Source organism: Tenrec ecaudatus, chromosome 15, assembly GCF_050624435.1.
Source record: "Tenrec ecaudatus isolate mTenEca1 chromosome 15, mTenEca1.hap1, whole genome shotgun sequence".
NCBI classification, from domain to species: Eukaryota; Metazoa; Chordata; class Mammalia; order Afrosoricida; family Tenrecidae; genus Tenrec; species Tenrec ecaudatus.
The window spans coordinates 41,337,641-41,360,180 of record NC_134544.1 but is presented as its reverse complement, the minus strand read 5'-3'; the positions used below and the strand labels follow the sequence as shown (position 1 = coordinate 41,360,180).

The 22,540-nt window shown below is 43.2% G+C and overlaps 1 protein-coding gene across 3 annotated transcripts in view; it reads left to right on the top strand.

Annotated features, from left to right (window-relative positions):
• DTNA (dystrobrevin alpha) overlaps nt 1-22,540 on the top strand; it is a 301,290-nt gene that overhangs the window by 67,900 nt on the left and 210,850 nt on the right. For all 3 annotated transcript variants that reach the window (XM_075532539.1, XM_075532540.1, XM_075532541.1), the window contains exon 2: nt 9,852-9,981. The gene's annotated coding sequence lies outside the window, so the exon portion shown is untranslated. The remainder of the gene's footprint in view (nt 1-9,851; nt 9,982-22,540) is intronic.

The window sequence follows — 22,540 nt, the reverse complement described above, 5'->3', positions numbered from 1 at the left end:
GAAGGAGAAGGAGTTCCCAGAATACTCCTGATTAGGCCATACCCACAAGGAGGCATCTTTTGACTTGCAGGCTAGACTCCACCTCTTCGTTCTTTTATCAAGTTGACAGGAAACTGCGTAGTGACCACAGACCACCCCTTGTCAACTTGACACCTTTACACAACTCTTTAGCCAGACATAATTTATAAGCAAAACAATAATAAAATCATATCTGTATCTAACAGGATAAAATGAAAATGCATGCAATTGAAGATGTGCCAGCCTCATTTAAGCATACTATTCTATAAGTGAAAAAAAATCAACAATATTCTATGTTTATCCATTGAAGTTATGTAAACACCTACACCATAATCCTATATTCCTATCAACATATTCCCCCACCTATGAAAGTTCATAAGCCAGTCACTGCATGCCTTTATCCACCCAATTTGGGGTATCTAATTTCTGTGCTGCCTACATACATCAACCCAGTGCTCTGAGGAGACGATCGTATTTTTTGATGTGAAGAATCCTCGTTCCAATTGTGAGTCTGCATCCATTAGCAAAGTCAAATCAGGACAGGCCACCCATAAAGTCAACAGTAATATACACCAATTCACAGGCTCAAAAATCTTATCTTTTTCTGGTCAGGTTCTGGTCAGCTCAGTGTGGGCCACTGCCTGGCTAGCCTCGCCAGGGTGCCCATTAGCTGCCTCACCTTTAGACCATGGGCCCTGTCACTAATTCTTAATAACCCTAACCCCCTTAGCTGGGTCATGACCCTCAGAGCAGCCAATCCATTTTCATCTTCTCCTCTAGCCCCTGTGAACCAGGTCCATGGTGTCAATGCCGGAATCAACCTGTCTCTTTATTGCTGCATTTCTCCCACTTCCAACTCATCAAGTAGATCCAGGTGGTCACCTAGCAAGCATTTCAGGCTGCCCACAGGCTCCATTTAACAGTGTGGTCCTCTCTGACCTCTGGCTAACTAAAGACGAAAAACTACTATAAGGCAGAGGTCAGACAAGCATCCACTCTCCATCTTGCTGATTTGTTTCTCTAGTACCCTACTCCTAAGGTACCATAATGTATTAAACCGGTTGACTAGAGAAACAAGTCAATTGACGATAGATAGATAGATAGATAGATAGATAGATAGATAGATAGATAGATGAACTTTATATCAATGAGTTATTGTATATTAAGAATACATCCCAACCCAGTGCAGATCAAGTGCATATGTCCGATATTAGCCCATATGTCCGATACCAGTCTATTCCTCTCCAGACACAATGCAGTACCTGTAATAATGCCAAATGCTGGAACATCACAGGCCAGTGGGTTAACAATCTTGTGGAACCAGTGGTGGTGGGAGCATCTTAGCGCTGGAGTGATGCTCCTCCAGCTCTCTTGAGTGTGTCTTCTCATGACTTGTCAAAAGGAAGATGAAGCAGAGAGAGTGTGTGTGTGCCCTGCCTTCAGAGAGGAAGAGAGTTCCCAGAATCCTCATGATTAGGCCACACCCACAAGGTGACTTCTTCAGGCTGTGACCTGACTGACAGGCTAGACTCCATCCCTTTATTCTTTCATCAAGTTGATATGAAATTGTCTAACTAACCACCACATGGCTGTATACAACTTGTACTCACAGAGGATGTGGAACTGAAATTTGGATTTGTGTAAGATAAACACAGTCCATCTAAGAGCGGATGCCCTGGCTTACTTACTCACACCATTGCTTCTTGACCTCCAAAAGAAGTGGTAACATATATAGTAGTCAGTAAGCATTCTTAACATCCATTGAGTTTGTAGTACGTTGTTGAGCATTCTGTGATCTCCTTTAATCTTTAAAACAACTGTTTGGTTGGACTTTTTCTTATTCCTATTTTAAAGAAATGAAGAACAGGCCTTGGGGTTTTTAGGTAACTTTCTGTTTGCCACATGGAGGGGCTTAATAATGAGATGCAATTTACCTGTGGTTCTGCTCAATCTCAGAGCCTTTCCTAAACTGTCTCCCTTATAAGGGATGAGTTCTCAAAATAAAATCCTCAAGACACTTTCAGGGGTCTTTGAGGTCAAAACAGTTCTATTATAATTCCAATCTATCATTTGCCTTTTTCATTGTGCTGACATTTGCATTGCTGACACAAAGGTAATTATATGTAAAACTTCTGGAGCCTTATTACAGATCAAAGCGGTGGCAGTCCTTGTATTTATTCATGGCTATGTTCTTGCAGTGCAAAGCAACAGCAGCCACATTACTAAATGGTGAATCTTCATAATAGTCTGTGTGAAGAAAGAAACAATGTACCAAGTACTTCAGGAACATAGGAAAGAATGAAGATTGTTTCCAAGTATGATTGAACTTGAACAAGCTGAACTAGCTACTTCTTCCATGGAGCGATGTTTTGCTTGAAAGAACAACTGACAGACACACTGTGGCTATTCAGAGTCGGGTATTTGGCAAACATTTTCTTGAATAAGAACCAACCGAGCCTGTCAATCCAAACGAAAACAGCCGGCAGTGTTTTCTGACAGTGATAAAATTATATTTTTTTCAAGTGAAAAGTTGGATTTTAGGAAACTTCTATCTGTGAAAGGGAAATTAATCTTGACACCTCTCTCTTGCCTACGGTTACATTCCTGGTGCGGGTGGCGGCAACACAGGGGTTTCAGAGTCATGGGGTACACTGCTCATGGATGGCTTTCAGGTCCCACATTGGAGTTCATGTGTCGAATTTCTATGACCAGTCAAAGAAGAATCTCCACAGTGAGGGGGGCACTCCTGCTGGTACCAACAAAAGTCTCTTTGAATCCGGAGTTTCCTCGCGTACTTCAATCAAAACAACAAGCACTTGTCCAGTCCGAGTGGGAAAAAATGCCAAATCCAGATCCACCTTAGCCTTCAGGTAGGCCTAAGGCAAATAGCAAATGCACGACCATCAGCTGGGGTGGAAAATCATCCCTGAAGGTCCAAGGCCTGAGTGGTGACAGAATTCAATTCTTCTGTCTCATTCAAAGGAAAACTGGTAGTGTAGTGGCTTCTGAGTTGGCGTACTAACTGCTAGGTCAGCAGTTCCAATCCACCAACCCCCCCAGCCATGCCACAGGAGAAAGAGGAGGCTTCTGTTCCTGTAAAGATTCAGGCTCAGAAACCTGCAGGGCCAGTGGTACTCTGCCCTGTAGGGTAGTCATCAGTCAGACTGGACGGGATGGCAGTAAGGATTTGTTTTGCGGTTTTTGTTTTTGAGTCTCATATCATGCTAAATGAGAGGTCAACAGTTCCAACCCACCAAATGGCCTGTGAGAAAAAGATGTGGCCGTCTGCATCTGTTAAAAGATTTCAGCCATGGGAACCCTCAGACTGCCACTCCCTGCCATTGGGTCAATGCCGACTATTAGCATCTCTGGAGGACAGGGTAGAACTGTTCCTGTGGGTTTCAGATACTGTAACTCTTGATGGGAGCCTAGTCTTCTCCCACAGAGCAGCTGCTGGTTTCGAACTGCTGACCTTGAGGTTAGCAGCCCAACGCTAAACTTTTATGGGGTAGTTATATGCTGCCCAGTAGGGTAGCTATGTATTTGATTTGATGTGACAGTCATGAGTTTGTTTTGGTTCAGGGTCTATTTATGATTTCCAGAAAAAGCTTTTCTGTGTCTAAGAGAGTGCTCACCTTTAAAAAAAGCAAATATGTGTTCTAGATAAATAAGATATTGTACACACACACACATACACACATCTTTAACAAATCTGGTTTCCATACCAAACAATTTGTCACTGAAACTATGTCCAAATAACTGCTACATTTGCATACATTTGTTTTATAAGCTCAAAATTTATGGTTGGATTTGGTGCATATTACAAGAAAAATATTGTAAAAAATGAATGTTGTTGGTATAATTCTAATTGAAGAAATATACATTAGAGAGGCATGCCTACAAAACACTTGCCCCTCAGTCCATCAATCTGTCCCCATATTTCATGTTGTGGGTGCAAATGGTAAAGGCCCAGACTACTAGCTGAGAGGCTGGCTGGGCAAACCCACCCAGAAGTGCCTCAGACAACAGCCTGGCACCCGCTGCAGAAGGGCCACAGCCTCGACACTGTAAGAGCAATTCCACCTGACCACGCTGTTGCCCCGGGTGTCAAGACGAACCCAGTGACAGCTTAGAACAACAATGAAAAGGTCATATTTTTTAGCATCCCGTTTCCTGAGTTAATTCTTGCTGCACACGCTCCCTCCTCCGTTCTCTCCTACCCTCCCGCCCTTTCTGCTTTCTTTCTTCATCAGCGCTCAAACAAATGCACACCTTTGCATCAAATCACTTTGTATCTTTAACCTCGTTTAGTATGCCGTGGGTTTTAATACCGATAACTGAACCTAAAATATGAACAAGATAGAGATGATCGCATTTAACCAGAGAGAGGTCACATGCATGTGGCTAGTTAAAATTTAATCTTTAAAAAATTAATTGGACTAGTCTTTGACATATTTAACTTTACCTTCCTAATTCTCTTTTTGATCAAATTGTCAGATGAAGCAAGATACAAAGACAAAAATCTAAGCTTATATAAACAACTTTTCCCCCTCTTCCGCAAAGCATGTCATCTTTCTGCCTTACGTCCACGTGGAAACTTTAAAGGATGGGTGAGGCCCTGACGGGCTGGCATTTGCTTGTACTCTGCTTGAGCTGTACATTGTTTGCCTTACATTCATGAAAAGAGATTTTCATCTAATCAGTCTATCTTGGGGTGTATTAAGTTTAATGCTTGTTTGGGTAGGTAATTGAGACTCTCTTGTGGGTTTTCAATTCTGATTTACAAAGATACAAAATGAGATACTTTCTAAAAGCTTAATATATGAAAACAGCTTTCAGTCATTTGGGGATTCCTGGCTTTTTACAGTTGACATTTTATTGCAAAATAAGCTCTGCTATAAAAATAAAATGGTGACCTCCTGTCTCACCCTGAAATATATTCTACACGAATGTATAAATGGAGTGCAGGAGTAGACGAAACATTATATCCTTTCAGTAGCAAGTTGAATAACAATAGTCAATCAAGAGAGGAAATATTTATGCTAAAGATGCATATATCACCAATATGACACAAAGCTTTAAAAATACACTGGAAGCAAATTTGTATTTTATAGTTTATCTTTCAACTTCATTAAAATTTTAGTTGCAAGAGCATCAACGCTGCAGTTTTTAAGTGATATATATAAATTTGGAAATGTATATACCCATTGGAAGGAAGCATGTTTATAAATTCTTAAGAGGGATCTCCTCAGAGGGGTGAAATGTTGACAATAATAATTTCCTTCTCTTTTACCTCACCTTGCTTTCACCCCCACCCCGCCCCCCCAGCATCAGTACAGGCATAAGTTGGCCTGCCAATTGCTAAGTAAAGATTGGCAGTCTCAGAGCCAGTAAGGCAGTTGTACTCTATCCTGGGCATCAGATGAGCCCTTTAAAATGCAAATACTATCCAGCTGCCATGGAGCAATGGGGAGGTTCAAACTGCTTACCCTTTGCTTACCAGCTGGGCACTTAACCACTATGCCACCAGAGTTCTCTATCCAGGAAAACAACCCCAGCAAAGTAAGGTGTATCACAAAGGGCTCCCTTCAGGTGGTGTGTGTGTGGGGGGGGGGGGGGGGGTGTTGGTTGCAGAAGTTCCAGAATATTCCTGGGTGTTTTACGATGTAAGAACTTCTGCATTTGTTCACTCTTGTGTATGTGTGTCCTTTGCTTTTTGATAGACACTTTGTTGAAATGTTGCTGTTCCTTTGACCTTATCTCACTTCAGAGGAGCCCTGGTGGCATAGTTGGTTACCCTTTGTGCTTCGAACCACAGAAACAGCAGTTCAAGGCTTTCTACTACTGTAAAGAGTTACAGTAGTAACTCTCTGAAGCCCAATTGAAACCATACTGGCCCAAGAATGTCAACAGGCAATTCCACCTGCCCTCAGTAGGATTTCTGAGTCAGAATGGACTGGACGGCAGTGAGTTCAACTGTTCGTTTAGTTGGTTGGTTTGGGTTTGGGTTTGGACTGATAAAATAACAAGAGTGAGATGAAGTTGTGTGCTACTGTCCTAAATTTGTTCAAACACTCTCGTGCTGTCATATGTCAGAGTGATTAGCTGCTAATATAGAGGACTGAGAAGGGTGGCCGGCCCCACAGTGGTTCTACAAGGTCCCTAGATTCTTTGAGGAACTGTGAGGGACAGCCCACCTTTCTGCAGCCAGGGGGAATTTGGGGGAAAGAAATTTCAGATGTACACCCCCCCCTCTGAAACTAGGTTAATTTCTCTGTTTATTTGATCAGAGACTTAAGAACATCTCAGAATGAAATGATCACACAACCATGCACAGATGTAGCTAATCTCTGCAGGTCCTCCCTTTACCCCCAAGATCCCCAGTGAGAACCTCCGTCTGACTGGGGGCTGCTGACCTCTGCCATCGTAGCAGCAGCTGAAGCTGCACTCTCCCCATCACAGCTCCCGATCTTAGCGTCTTGCAGTAACAACCTATGTCCTTAATAGGAAATCATGTAAAAGCATGCGAAGCCTTTCTGCCGAGGGCCACCCTCCCCAGTTCCTTCCTTGGAGCTTTCGGGCCCCTCTGACATTCTGAGGCCAGTGGTAAGCAGATGAGACTCTTGAAAGAAATTCAAACAACTGCTTTGCGTAGGAACCAAGCGAGTAAACGCTGACTTCGTGCTCAACCGTCAATCATTTAGTCAAACAAACATTTCGTCAGGATCATTGTCCCTCATTCATGATGCCGTGCTACATGAGAGGAAGATATGAACGAAATAGTCCCTGCCCTCCTGGTGTGCGTATTCTGGTGAAGGGATAAGGGTATAGGGGCAATTTTACTTGGTAACGTGTATTAGATGAAAAGAAGGGAAAGGGTGGGTGGGCGCCCTAAGAGGTGAGATGCGAGGGGTTTCATGTAGCATTCGGGCCATGAAAAGGAGGAGCAGGTTTCAAGGTTGTGCATGGGGTTGGAGGTACCCCTGGGGGCAGCGGTCAAAGAGCACATCTGCTCATCCACAGTCAAGGTTGAACCTAACAGCTGCGCTGGCATAGAAAGATGTGGTGGCCTGTGGCCCTAAAGACTGAGAGCCTTGAGGACCCTGTGGGCCAGTCCCACTCTCTCTGATAGGGCACCTTGAATGGGAACCCACTAAACGGGGCAGTGTGTTTTAGGTTATGTGGCAAAGGGTTAGAGGAAGATCCACAAAGGGGCACTGAGCCTACGCTGTGCAACTTTGAATCGGGCTGCGCCACAGGTGTGGATACAACTGATGGTAAACTTACATACTAGTCTGATCACAGAGAGGAACTTGAATCATCTAGAGTTTTAAACTTTGCAAATATCGACGTTTTGAACTGGATCTTTACTTTCTTGTGGAAAGTTGCCCTGTGCCCAGTAACTCTAGCCTTTGTCGACATTAGGCAAAGATGGCATAAGGGATCATTGCTAACGGAGTCTATGGAAAGCTTGCAGGGAGGGGTAAGTACAGCTGGTACCCCGAAGGTAAAGGCTGGACTTACTGCTGAGCACCCGAAGCCAGTCCCACCTGTGCCTCCCTGCAAGCTTCTAGGGGTCTGTTAGCAGGGCTGTGTAGCCCAATTTGTGTAATGAACACGCGAGCTTAACCAAATCCCACTCCATGAATGATTCCCAAGTCTCTCTATTAAAACGGACACCTTCAGGGTGAAGACCACTGCTTTCTCCTAATGGCCCCTTCTACTCTTGGGTGTGCTAATATGAGGGGAAAGGTTATGTTTACTATTAAGCAAAACTCTTCCCATCAACAACATATGAAAAAAAGTCTCTCCTACAATTTCACCCCAATCTATATTCCTAAACTCCAAATCAAGCTCCCTGCCATCGAGTCAATGCCGCCTCATAGCAACCCTATAGAATATGGTAGAACTGCCCCTGTGGGTTTCGAATGGCTAGCTCTGTAGTGAGCAGCATAATGGGTGGCCACTGCACCCCCAGGGCTCCCCTGTGTGCCTAATATATGGCCCCCAAATGAAGGGAACATAATTCATCTTTTTTGTTGTTCCCTAAGAGGATATGCGCTACTCAATCGAATCCAGACCCAGACTGGAAGATTCTGATAGCACTAAATGAAAGAGACAAGATATATATTTTATTCCAGCAGACTGGACTATCTAAGCCCATGTTAGCTGGTCTAGCATTAAGTTAGCTGACCTCGAATCTAAGAATTAAACAGGAACAGCACTATTTTGTATTTTCACCAAATTTTCATGGGAAGGTTATGTTTTGTAAGTGTATATGTAGGGACACTTGCAGGTGACCCAACTCAAGCCACTATGCCAAGCGTCCTTCCTTCCTTCGGCTTGCCTCCTGGAAGAGCAGCCCCAGGGGAAGGGCGTTAGAGGTCACCAGGACAATAGCAATGGTAGTGAGGGACTTCATCCCACCAGATCGATCTGGCTGCAAGTTTTTCGGTGTGCGTTCGCTTATAGTAATTGTATGGGAGGTCAACGGCACTATGTCCATGCACGCTCCCGCTGGGACCATTAGAGCAGCGGTTCTGAACCTGTGGGTTGAACGACCCTTTCACAGGGGTCGCCTAGGATCACCCGAAAAAAAGTATTTCTGAGACGGTCTTAGGAACCGAGACATCGCTCCTCTATCTGTCTCCAGGCAGCTTCACCCACATGCAGATATGTCCACATACGAGTGCCCAGCATGAAGACTGTTACCCAAGCTGCCCCAGGCATCCAGACAAAATTTCATTTATTTGTCCTTAGAAATACATGTTTCACAATATTATAATTCATATCGTTTTTGGGATTTCATCACTATGCTTTAATTCTGTTCAATTTGTAACAATGAAAATCCACCCTGCGTATCAGATATTTACATTATGATTCATAACAGTAGCAACATTACAGTTATGAAGTAGCAACAAAAATCATTTTATGGTCGGGGGGGTCACCACAACATGAGGAACCATATTAAAGGGTCGCGGCATGAGGAAGGTGGAGAACCACTGCATTAGAAGAAGTGCTAGACTACAGTAATGAGAGCAGCGATACCAGGAGTTTAGGGGAAAGGTGGGGGGAGAAAGGGGAAACGGATCACAATGATCTACATACAACCCCCACCCCCAGGGGGACAAACAACAGAAACATGGGTGAAGGGCGACACTGGAAGGTGTGAGATATGAAAAGAAAAATAATTGATAAATTATCAAGGGTTCACGATGGTGGGAGAGTGAGGGAGAGGGGTGGGGGAAAGCAGCTGATACCAAGGGCTCAAGTGGAAAGGAAATGTTTTGGAAATGATGAAGGCAACGTATGTACAAATGTGCTTGAGACAATTGATGTATGGATTGTTATAGAACTGTAAAAGCCCCTGATAAAATAATTTATTAAAATAAAAAGAAAAGAAACGAGAAGCTGGTCTAAAGACTCTGAACTCAACTATAATTTCCTTGGCTTTCGTGGACATTGTGGTGGGATAATAGCCCAGAAATCCACTTCCTTGGGGAATAGAGAGGATTCCATGTTATCCTATTTCTAGGTTAATCAACTAAAAACACAGAATGATGTCAGAATATTATCTGTTCCTAAACAGCTGCTTCATCTTAATCATGGTGTCCCTCCGGGCCTCCCTATCCTCATCTGTGAAATATTTATCCTCAATATGTCTCCCTAGTAAATGAAGACCAAGGATCGAGTACTAAAAGCTATCCATAATCGCTAAAAGTATTTGTAACATAACTTATGATCTAGATCTGCCCAGTGTGACTTCCTGTTTCCGAAGTAAGCACATGAGCACAACTTGCTTAGCTAAATGGAAGCGTACTTTCTCGTTGCAGATAAATAGGACCTACCAGTCCCTGGATGAAGTGCTCAGGAAACCCTTCGATGCCCTAATCAGCTGCCATTTCACAGAAAAGAAAATAGATGGTTTGGGAAAGTCCATGCTGTTTCTTCACTGAATTTTAGGTGAGTCTGTATGATTAAAAAAAATTAAGTAACCATTTAACTCTTTCCCCTATAAGTGCTTCTCTCCTTTGTATGAAGAAAGGATCGTAGTAATGAGATGAACTATGTTATCAGTGCTTCCAGTCTCTACTTTGAGCGGGGTGCCGGCCAGTGAAAGACTGTCTCTCGTTTGGGATTGTTATTTTTATTGTCTGAAACTTGCCAAAGCGGGGAGCGTGCGATACAGAAATGGCCTTGACATCTCTTGCCATTTCTGGTAAGCAAATGCCACCATGCTTTGTTCTATTCCAAAGGCCATCTATTTGTTAAATATATGAAACATGTATCACACTGGAGTAAGAAGATATAATGAGATAAACCCATGTTTTAGTAACACAAATAAAGGAGCAGGTTACGGTAATAATGGTAGCTTACATCCTAATAATGCTACATGTGAGGGTAGGAATAACATTCCAGAAGTTAGCCACTGGGGATTTTTACTATTTGCTTAAAGTAAAAATGCAACATGACAAAGGTTACATGGACTAGCTTTTATCCAGCTATGTACCATGAAGCAAACGCACACACTCATGCACAGCCAGTGCTGTTTTGATTGGTGACAAAGTGCATAAGCACACATGTTTTCTATCCTCCTATTTAATTACCCCTCTGGGACAGGCACCCCAGTGGCATCTGAGTTGCTCTGCTAACCACAAGGTTGGCAGATCAAAACCACCAGCTGATCTACATGAGAAAGATGAAGCTTTCACCTCCCTTCCCAATTTGGAGTCTCAGAAACCCACCAACGTGGTTCTGTGCGGCCCTCTCGGGCCACTAGCGTCAGAATCAACTCAATGGCAGTCAGTTCCATGTTACAAATACATATTGCTAGTCGTCAGGAAATCTGCCGTTATCCTTTCTCAGCAGAAGGAAGAAGGATGGAGGAATTGAGTGGTGGTCACATGGAGGAAACGCGTGCCTTTCCATCTCCTTGTGAGTTCAGCTTTCAAAGTGTGGCTTTCTTACCTACTTTGAAGACGAGTGATTTCCAGAACATCAGACCATACCGAGGGTCACAGGTCTGAATAAAACAATCCAACCGACGGAACGTCGGCACTGTCTAAATCTAACCCACAGGCTCCCTGGATACTTTTTGATTCAATCCAGAAGGAAGGCATCCAGTTCTCTCGTCATCCTAAGGGGGTGTGAATCTGGTTCGTTGAAAGTGGACGTAGAGATAAAATGGTGCTTTCGTCCTTTCCTAAGATGTTCATTGGATGTAGTTCTCAAGAGCTGAGCTTTGTGCTCTTCAAAAAAATCGGTAAATCAATTTGCCAAGGTTAACGGTTACTTAGAGGAGAAAGTAAAACTGAAAACCTTATTTTCTTAACCCTGTTTCCCAATTGGGCCAGTTCCATGCCTGCTTGTACCTTTAGATCCATTCCTCACCCTCTCCCTGCTCCGCTTGCTCCACGGGGCTTCCCCTGAGGCCCTTTTTCTTCCTCCACTCAGAGGTGTCTTTAGCTTCCCCCAGCGACGGTGAGCCCTGGGCTCCAGTCTCTCCACCTCTTGTAGTGTTGCTGGCTTCATGCTGCTACTAACCTCCATGTTGATACAATGTCGGCAGTATCTGCTCCTTTCCCCCAATACCTCTGAACCCATTTCTCTAGATTAAATTCCATCGGCTTTAAATTCCAGGGGGCTTTAAGCTGTTGGTAGAAAAATTGAATGGAAGGATAATGGAATTGCCCAGGAACTTTGGACGTCCCTTCATAAGTAGAATGCTTTCTCTTTTCCTGGCTGGACCCAGAGTGATCCTTCAGTGCTTCATTGATATCTTCCAGAATGAATGGTGGCTGGGGTAGGAGTAAGTAGGAATTACTTACGCCTCTCAATAGAATGTTTCCCTGGAAGAAAACTAAAAGTTAAATGCAAAATCTGTTTTATTTTCCACCAAAATCTTTCTTATCTTAATGTATTTAAAGTCATATTGTAAGCTATACAATCTCCTCCCTTCATTGCCATTGAGTAAGTACTGGCTTACCTTGACACCCCACCCCCCATGAGTTTCCGAGACTGTAACAGTTTATAGGATAGCATTTATGACTTGCTGTTCACACAGTTACTGCCAATTTTCTTAATTTATATGTCAACACAATAAGAATTCTAAAAATCTCCCAGCTACATGCAAAATGTGTTTTTAAATATCCACGTTTCATAAACTTCTACATGGACAGTGTAAACACTTAGAATGAGGGCATCAATTTCATGTCTGCCAGACTCACATTTGAATGCGGTGTTCCTGACCCTCCTTCTCCGTGGATGGTTCTACTGGGTGAAGGGTCTGACCTCTCTCCTCATAATGGTTGGTGGCTGCTCCAGGATGCCTTCTGATCGGAATGGTTTGCCTTTCCTCTAAGATTGGAAAGCAAAATGATCAGAATGCACGTGTTTGTCTGTCTGGACACAATTCACCACGGTCCCACTATACCCACTCCTTCTACAGGGCATGTTCGACAGGAAAAGTAGCTTTGTGCTTAATCATTTACATACTACATTTGGTCATCTTGAGTCTACATGTCTGGCTAGTTTCATTCCTGCCCATTTACATACATAGACATTTTCTTTTGCTATTTTTCCCTCAGAGGTGATGGTGATCGCTCATCTGACCATGCTCATGTACGGTGCATCCATTCTAGCAACACTAAGGTTGAAAGGGCAATGCCCAATTCCAAACCCTTTCAGACAGTGTGCGGGTATATCATCATGGACAGAGGGATGTGGTCCTCTTCATCATCCTAAAGTTTGGAGGTCTATGGTTGGGGCCTAACATATGGTGCAGGTCAAGAAGCAATGAATGCCTGCAGACAAGTCCTCGCCTGAGGTCTCTCTTCTCCCTGGATGTGCCTTTGTGTCAATTCTATTATTGTTACAACCCAGAAAAGATTAGCTTTAGGACCCACTCTACGTATATGTGACGTTCCCTGGTTAAAAACTCTAATCATGAACATTTCTCCCAGCCTATGGAAGCGCGACTTTATGAAATCCTATAAAATGCACTCATTAATAATATATGCTACTTCACACAGAAATCTAATGAATAAGAAAAAGAGAGACCCCCGAGGCCATCGATGTTAAGTGCCATTGCTGAGAGGTTGGCAGACCTGCGTGGGCAACACTTAGCTCACTGCAGTGGAGTCCATTCCCGCCCATAGTGACCCAGTCGAACAGGGCAGAAGAGACTCGACCTGTCACAGAAGTAGAAATCCCCTCTTGCTCCCACCGAGCAGATGGTAGTTTTTGAACTGATGACCTTGTGATTAGCTGCCCAACTCATATCCAGTACACCATCAGGCTCCTTGAATGGGAGAAGGCACTGAAATAAACTCATTGACTTTGTGCTGTTGTCAAATGGGTCAGAGGAAAGAGAATTCAGGGGGGCAAGGAGGAAATGTGAGCTCTTACAATCATAAGCAATGTTGTCCAGGGAGGTTTGAAGTCACTGTTGCCCAATTAGCTCTAGAAAATTCAACAAAATGTAGTCTGCGGTGCTTCCACTAAGCCACAGAGTGTAATGCTGGCAGCATCGAATGTGTTGACAGGCAGGAATCATCTGTTATCCATCTTTGTGTCCCTGGACACTGGCTCAGTGATGACCACACTGGAGACTAAGTGTGTGATTGCTGAATAAAGTCAAAAGTACAAAGTAGCAGTGGCTAATGCTTATTGAGGTCTTACTTTACGCCACACACTGTATTTCATGTGCGTTATTATCTCCCTTTTCAAGGATGAAGAAATTGATGCCTAGGGAATTAAGTAATCTTCCAGAGGTAAATAATTGGGGAAGTGATATAATCATCAAGTTATTTTAACTTTAAAATTGGAATAATAACAAGTCTCAAATTACTGTCACAATCAACTGTTTAATAAGGAACGCTCTGTCTGACTTCCTTAGCATGTCACTTCCTTAGGCACAGTCGCTCTGTTGGGTCTCACTTCCCGCCCTTGTTAGTCATCAGTTGACCTTGGCTAATGGAGGGATAGTTTCCTGCTCTGAGCCTGGCTATCTGGGCTTTTGCTTTGGTGAGCGCTGCTTCTCTGCCTGAACTTTCCCTCCATCAGCACCTCTCCAAATCCCTGCCACTCACATGCACCCCTGCATTCTTTAGCAACTTGCAACATCCTATTCATGTCTCACAATCTGTCCCAGCTGTTGCTTCACTCTCGGTGACATTGATGGGTTCCTCCTGGTCCAGCAGCTCCGGGACTCGGTCTGTAGTCACACAGACTGTCTTAGTCACCGAAAGCGGCTGCAACAGGAGCGCCACACGTGGGTGGCTTTGAAGAACAGAAATTTGTTTTCTCACGGTTCTGGAGGCTAAAATCCACATTTGAGTCTCACTACGGCCTTGCTGCTAGGTTTTGGTGGCTGCTGGTCATTCTTAGCATCCCTTTGCGGTCTGCCCTGCCTTTATGTCCTTCTTACTCTTTTAGGAACTCAGGAGGGATTAGGTTGAGGATCCAGCCACACTGTTAAAACCTTGTTAACATAAAAGAAAACACCTATTTCCAAGTTTATTCCTGTGGACAGGTACAGGGAAGAGGAATTTGACATATATTGGGTGGAGATAGAGTAGCACAGGTCCTTTTATCCATCACAAAGCCTCTGGTGTGTTTCTGAGAGAGCAGCTCCTACTGTAGACAGTGGGACGACAAGCCGCCTCTGTTCTAACCGCTCAGTACTTCGTGTTGTCATTTCTTAGTTTATGTCTGCCTCTCTCTCCATCGTGATTTTGTGTTTAGAAATTTAGAATAACAATAAGAAGAAAGTGGCCTTGTGTTTGTTTTCACTCTTTTAATACCCTACCTCAGAATATTCTTCCATGTTAGTTTTCAGTGGAGTGTGGACGGCCTCTATTGAAATCAGCTGACGTAGTTTCAGGGCGATAAGCATCTAACTATTTCACACAAACTGAGAGCTCCACTGGGGAATGGAACCCTGGGGGTGTAGTAGTTATGCATTGGGCTGCTTGCTAACTGCAAGGGTAAGCAGTTCAAAACCACCAGCCACTCCTTGGGAGAACGATGGAGCTTTTTACTTCCATAAAGAATTGCAGGTCTATCCTGTCCTAGAGGGTCATTATGCGTCCACATCAACTTGATGGCAGAGTTTGGTTTCTTCACAGGGGAATCTACTCAGTGTCAAGTACTAATACAGATGCTCTAGATGTATGATTTTATTTCATCTTCATAACAACTCCTCAGATTCACTGCTATTTTTCCTGCTATCCAAGTAAGGAAAATAGAGTTCAAGGAATTTGGGGAATTTGCCAATACCCTATTTCTCATGAAGGACAAACTGAAAATGTTAAGTCGTGTCTTTCAACAACAGCAAACTCCTTCTCCAAACGAGTGTTCCAGTTTCATCCCTTAAGAAGATGGCCTGTAATTTGTGGGGCTCCAATTTGCCACTCAAAACATTCAACGCTCTTTATAAATTCACAGATCCTTTCCTCATTGGCAAATAGGTTTTTGCTTAGGGTGAGCCCCAAAGTAGCTCTATTTCTATTTAACAAGAGTTCAAAAGAAGCAGCTCCTTGTAGTTCTGGATTGTGGTGAGCATCAACCTGGAAACGGTGATGTGAAAGTGTTGTCGAGTGGCAGAATTTGGGGGCTAAATCTTATACTAGAATTACCACAGGAGCAAGGATTGATGTCTGTTTTCCTCTTTCCTATTTAAGAGTATTTATGAAATGAATATTTATGACTAATTATGAAACAGTTTGTTCAAAGCACAGACTACCCAGGGACCTATTCAAATCATATAAGAATAATACTTGATATGCATAAACCTCAACGTTGTTTTTTTAAAAAATCTGACACTATGCAAAATAGAAATTAAACTCCCGAAGAGAATATGCTTACTCCCTCTCCATCTTTTTTTTTTAATAATACAATTCCATGACCTCGACTCATTGCAACCATGTCTATTCTAATTCATGGCGGCCCCAGAGTAGAACTACACTCTACAGAGTGTTTAATGGCTGGTGGCCTAGTAGGTTATGTGTTGGGCTGCTAACCACAGGGTCAGCAGTTTGAGACCATGAACCACTCCAGGGGAAAAACATGAGTCTTTCTTCTCCTATAAAGATGTACAACCTTGGCAACTCAAAGGGGGCAGTTCTGCTCTGTCCTATTGAGTGGCTGGGTCAGATTGTGCAGGGAATTTGGGGTTTTGGAGTCCCATGGCTCACAAGGTTGTCTTCTCTAGTGTCACTAGGTGTGTGCCAAGAGGCAACCTTTTTTGATTGATAGCCACACACAACTTGTGTGTGCTCCTCAGGGACCTATTTGCCTCATAGAAGAAAGATAATTGATATGAATCAACCTCAACGTGTTTACTTTTTCAAAATCTGACTTTATTTTAATTGAGGAAACCAGTATCCAAAGATAACCAGTATCCAAATTTCCTTCCTTTGTAGAAAACTCTAATGAGATTTAAATAGTATTGAAACCTATAATTATCATTAATTAGTCCATCCATTTGATTTAAAACATATACTGAATATCTTTAACATTTCCTAGCTCTGTGCTCGGCACCTGGGAAGCCAAACCAAGTCATATCTTAGTTAGATTTGACCCAGTTAATGCCCAAGAGTCACAGAAGGTATACCAGTAGAGGGATATTTTAAATGATCTAGCCCAGACCCCCTAAGGGCACATTTGAGATAGTTGAGACTCAAATGACTGATGGCAATAATTAGCAGCAAAGCCACAGCAAGGCCTGAGAGTCTCCTCCCATAGCACCTCTTCATCATACAATAAACTAGGTAATATTTGTAAATTATTTTCATTTTTAAATCATTTTATTAGTGCTCTTGCAACTCTTATCACAATCCATACATACATCAATTGTGTCAAGCACATTTGTAAATATGTTGCCATCATCATTCTCAGAACACCTGCTTTCTACTTGAGCCCTTGGTATCAACTCCTGGTTTTTCCCCTCCCTCCCCGTTCCCCCCTCCCTTATGAACCCTTGATAATTTATAAATTGTTATTTTGTCATCTCTTACACCATCCAACGTCTCCCCTCATCCATTTCTCTGCTGTCCATCCCCTAGGAAGAGGTTATATGTAGACCTTGTAATCTGTTCCCCCTTTCTCCCTCACCTTCCCTCCACCCTCCCAGGATCACCACTCTCACCACTGGTCCTGAGGGGTTCATCTGTTCTGGATTTCCTGGATTTCCAGTACCTATCTGTGCCAGTGTACATCCTCCAGTCCAGCTGGATATGTAAGGTAGAATTGGGATCATGATAGTTTGAGGGTGGAAGCATTCAAGAACTAGAGGAATTTTGTATATTTCATCATTGCTACACTTCACCCTGACTGGCTCATCTCCTCCCCGCAGCCCTTCTGCAAGGGGATTTCCAATTTCCCACAGATGGGCCCTGGATCCCTACTCTGCACTCCCCCTCATTCACAATGCTATGATTTGGGCGTGGGGGGGTCTTTGATGCCTGTTGCCTGATCCCTTCTATGCCTTGTGATCTCACAGGCTGGTGTGCTTCTTACATGAGGGCTTTGTTGTTTCTCAGTTAGATGGCCCCTTGTTTATCTTCCAGCCAATAGGACCCCAGATTCTACCGTGTTTCTCCAAATGTAGGACATCCCCCGAAAATAAGACCTACTTACAGTTTTGCCTCTCGCTGTAATATAAGGCATCCCCCTGAAAATAAGACCGCCCTGAAAATAAGGCCTCCACGATACTAAGGCCCCCTGAAGCTACCATAACTCTGGACTCTGGACCGTAGCTGCAGGCACCACTGTGCAATTCACTGTTGGCCGCAGCGCAGCTGAAGCAGACAGGAAGTGCGAGGTCTCTTTTGATCAGAGAGCCCAAGCTGCCACCTGCTGCTTGCTCTGCCCTGACGGAGTATGGCTGACTCACAATTAGACAGTGGGTCACATGGGGCAGGAGTAACAAGAAATTCTTGATATTGTAGGATTCACAGTTTGTCCAGTTATGCTGGTTTGTGATGACAACTACTACCGTACCATATACAGGTACTAAATTTCCTTTTTTGTTGTTTAATAATAAATGTGTACCGTATTCTTCTTCATGGAAAAATAAGACATCCCCTGAAAATAAGACCTAGTGCATCTATGGGAGCAAAAATTAATATAAGACACTCTTATTTTGGGGTAAACAGGGTATTATTTTTCGACAGTCAGGCACCATCAGCTTTTTTCACCACATTTGCTTATGTACCCTCTTTGTCTTCAACAATCATGTCAGGGTAGGCTGGTGTGCTTCTTCCATGTGGGCTTTGTTTCTTAGCTAGATGGCTGCCTGATTGTCTTCAAGCCTTTAAGACCCCAGACGCTATATCTTTTGATAACTGGGTACCATCAGCTTTCTTCACCACTTTTGCTTATGCACCCACTTTGCCCTCAGTGATCGAGTTGGGACAGGCTGGTATGCTTCTTCCATGTGGGTTTTGTTGTTTCTAAGCTAGATGGCTGCTTGTTTATCTTTAGGCCTTTAAGACTTCAGATGCTATATCTTTTGGTAGCCAGGCACCATCAGCTTTCTTCACCACATTTGCTTGTGCACCCATTGTCTTCAGTGATCATGCCAGAAAGGTAAGCATCTCAGACTGCCATATTGTTAGAACAAAGTGTTCTTGTGTTGAAGGAGTACTTGAGCAGGGGCCTACTGTCCATCTGTTTTCTTAATACTAAACCTATAAATATATGTACATAGATCTATTTCCCCCTCATCGTATCTAAATATATTTATATCTGTATATGCCTGCATTTAAATCTCTATTACTACCCTTTGCCTCCTAGTTCTTTCCTCTATTTCTTTGTACTTTCCTCTTGTCCCACTATCATGTTCAGCCTTCGTTTGGGTTTTAGGAATTAATCTCGGCTACATTGCCCTTGATCCAGCCCTACCAGACCTCGTACACCCTCCTTGCCACTGATTTTGGATCACTTGTTGTTCACTTGTCCCTAGGCTTGTTAACACCTCTTCCTTTCCCCTGCCTCCCCTACTCCCATGTTCCCCTGGAACTGTCATCCCGTTGTTCTCCCTTCTGTCTTGTTTATCCCGCCTATCCCTTCCAGGTAGACATGCTATGTACTATCACAAGACTGAGTACAACAAAGCAACAATAGAAAGTAAAACAATAGCTATAACAACAACAACTCATGCAATAATGTATAAATAGTTCAGGGTCTATTTGTTGTCCTTCACGAGTGTTTTCCAGTCTAATCGGATGAGGTACCATGTCCAGGCACAGCCTCTATCCTTGGGGACTTCATGCTCTGCTCTGCCCACTGCTCTGCTGCATGCCCCAGAGGCTGGCTTCTGCGTAGTGAGCTCACAGCAGGCACAATTCCCACCGTGTATCTCTAGTGTTGTCCCAATGGTGCTATTGGTCAGTGAGGAACGCTGTGTCCTGTGGTGAGGCTGGCCCTGTGGGCATGTCAGTGCATTGCTGTTCTGAGCAGGAACATTATTCTCATGGCTCGGTAAGCCAGGATGTACTTCCCTCCTTTTTTTTCCCCTTTCCCCCTCATTAGCTCCTGTGTGCTCTGATCAGACAAATCCCTCCACTGGCCACTGGCCACGAGGCTCACTGTGAGTTGGAATCAATCTGACAGTAGTTAGTCACGGAGCTCATTCACTGCCATCGAGTTGTCACCAACACAGAGCAACCCTGTAGGACAGGATAGACCTGCCCCTGTGAGTTTCCAAGACTATAACTCTACTGGAATAGAAAGCTCCATCTTTTGTCCCTCAGTGTGGCTGGGGTGTTAAGCTGCGAACCTTAGGGATCGAAGCCCAGTGTGTAACCATGACATCGCGGGGCTCTCTGAGCATCAGAGAGACTCGCTCTTTGCCACAGAGTCAGTGCTGACTCAGAGCAACCCCTACCGGACAGGGCAGAACTGCCCCTGGGAATTGGCGAGACAGTTGGTTTCCAGATGTAGAAAGCTGTGTCTTTCATCAGAGGAGGGACTGGTGGTTTTGAACCTGCTGACCTGGGTGAGAGCTGAATGGAAAAGAAGACTGAGAAAATAAGGTTGAAATTGTATTTGCAATTCACAGAAGTAGATTCACTCTTCATGAAATAGGATATGAAATAATACTAATGACATATGAGATGCATTCTTATTTTATGGCCAGGCAAAAAAAAAAACCCAAAATATCTTCGTGGTCCACAACTTACTTGCTATGTGTATCATGTCTGTAGATCCTGTGCCTGTGCGTAATTATGTGTATGTATAAAACTCAGTGTAAAGATTCCAAACTGCCTTTAAATGGAAATACTAAAATAGTGGTTGTTGTTGTGACTTGATGCCAGCGTCCATTCCAACCCATGGCCGCACTGCGGGCAGCGCACAGAACTAAACGCTGCCCAGCTCGGCCCCATCCTCATACTCAGTGCCATGTGTGAGCCAGTGGTGGGACTCAGCCCAGCCACCCTGGTTTGGCAGAACGATATCTAATTTTCTGTTGAGTATGTAGAACCAGTTGTTAAAATGGTGCTTGTCATCAGAGTTCTCTCTACAATGGGGGCTGGACCCTCACCCAAAGTGAAAATCACAAATTTACATTCTTTACTCTATTTTAAAACGTTCACCTGTGCAGCAGAGTATTCTAAGCGCCTGTAGTACAGTTCCTTTACCCATCCCTGTAGTACAGTTCCTTTACCCATCGCTATAAAAATATCCATAAGCAGAAGAAATAGATGGAACTATCCTTGTTATATTGATTGATTTCATAAACTTGTTATACTTTTGATGAAATACTACATTTTATTCCCTGTGTTTCTTGCTTCAGTAAACAAATACATCACGTCAAGAGGAGAAGCGCTAAACCACCAGAGGGTGACACACTCACATTTTTTTCCGCTTTGTGTTGTGCACCCCATGGAATATTATGAGTCAGTTGTACAATTCCTGCAGGTGTTCAAAGAGCTAGAAATATTGTCAGAACAATTGCTGAGTCGTGAAAGAGGTTTTCAAATATGAACATAATATATTCAGACAGGAGGAATCACTTAATATTTTTAATGTCAGACACAGTGACTGTTGTCTAATTAGCCCAACATTAATGGGCTAGGATCCAACTCCCACAGTGCAAAGACAGGTGAGGATAAACCACACAGCCCACGATGCCCGGACAGAAGGGAAGAATATTGCAAGTGAGGACACGAATCAGGAACCAACATGGAAGCAGTTTTATTGGGTTTCGACTGGTATTATTTCTTTTTGTTAATAGTTTTAAACTCTTTCTGATAATATTATCTAGTTTTATGCACTTCTTTTATTGTTCTTACTATTACCTGTATGTAAGAATAAAGTATCATTCCGTGTATCTTTTTTCATACTTAAAAGGTCACCAGAGCAGCGAATTGGTGGTGAACTAGTTGAATCTCACCACTGGTCTGGGCCCGTGCTTGCAGTCACGATGTGCATCCATCTCATGGAGACGCTTCTTTTTTGTTGACCCTCTACTTTAAGAAGCATGATGTCCTTGTCCAGGGAAGAGTCCCTCTTGATAACTTAAGCAAAGTAAGTGAGACAAAATCTCACCATCTTCTTTTTGAAAGAGCACTCTAGCTATACTTAGTCCAGTAAAGATTTGTGTACTCTTGCAGTTGGTGTAGTCGCTGTTCTTTACCAACACAAATTCAAAAGCATCCATTTGTTGTCAGTCTTCCTTGTCCAGCTTTGGCATCCCTGTGAGGCCACTGCACATGCTGGGTCCTGGGGGAGGCACACCCATCTTATTCTTCAATGTTACATCTTTGCTCTTTAAGACATTAAAGATGTCTTTTGTGGATGATATGCCTAATGCTTCATTTGATTTCTTAACTGCTGCTGCTTTGGTTGTTGATTTTGGATCCAAATAAAATCAGTTCCTTGACAACTGAAATATTTTCACCATTTATTATGTGGTTGCTTATCAGTCCAGTTGTGAACATGTTTATTTCTTTATGTTGAGTTGTGATCCTTACTGAAGACTATCCTCCTTTATCTTCATCAGCAAGGGCTTCAGATCTTACTTTCACCAGGCAAGGTGTGTCATCTGCATATCACAGGTTGTTACCACATCTTCCTTCAACTCTGATGCTGCATGCTTCCAGATACGGTGCAGTTTCTTAGATTCTTAGTTCAACATACAGATTGAATAAGTACTGGGAGAGTAGTCAACCCGGACACACATCTTCTCTCATTTTTAACCATGCAGTATCACCTTTTTCTATTCAAAGGACTGGTTTTTGGGTTGATGTATAGGTTTTGCAGGGACATGATTAAGGGCTCTATAATTCCTGTCCTTCACATCTTTATCCTTAATTTATTGTGATCTACACAAATATCTTTGTACTCACGTTGTTAAAAAAACACAAATAAACAACTTTCTGGTAATCTCTGCTTTCAGTCAAGATCTGTCTTACATCAGCAACGATTTCGTCCTAAAATAGTCATGCTAAATATAACTTGCAAGCAATGACAGGCATTATGTACTGTGAAAAATGGCAACTGAGTCAACTGTAAC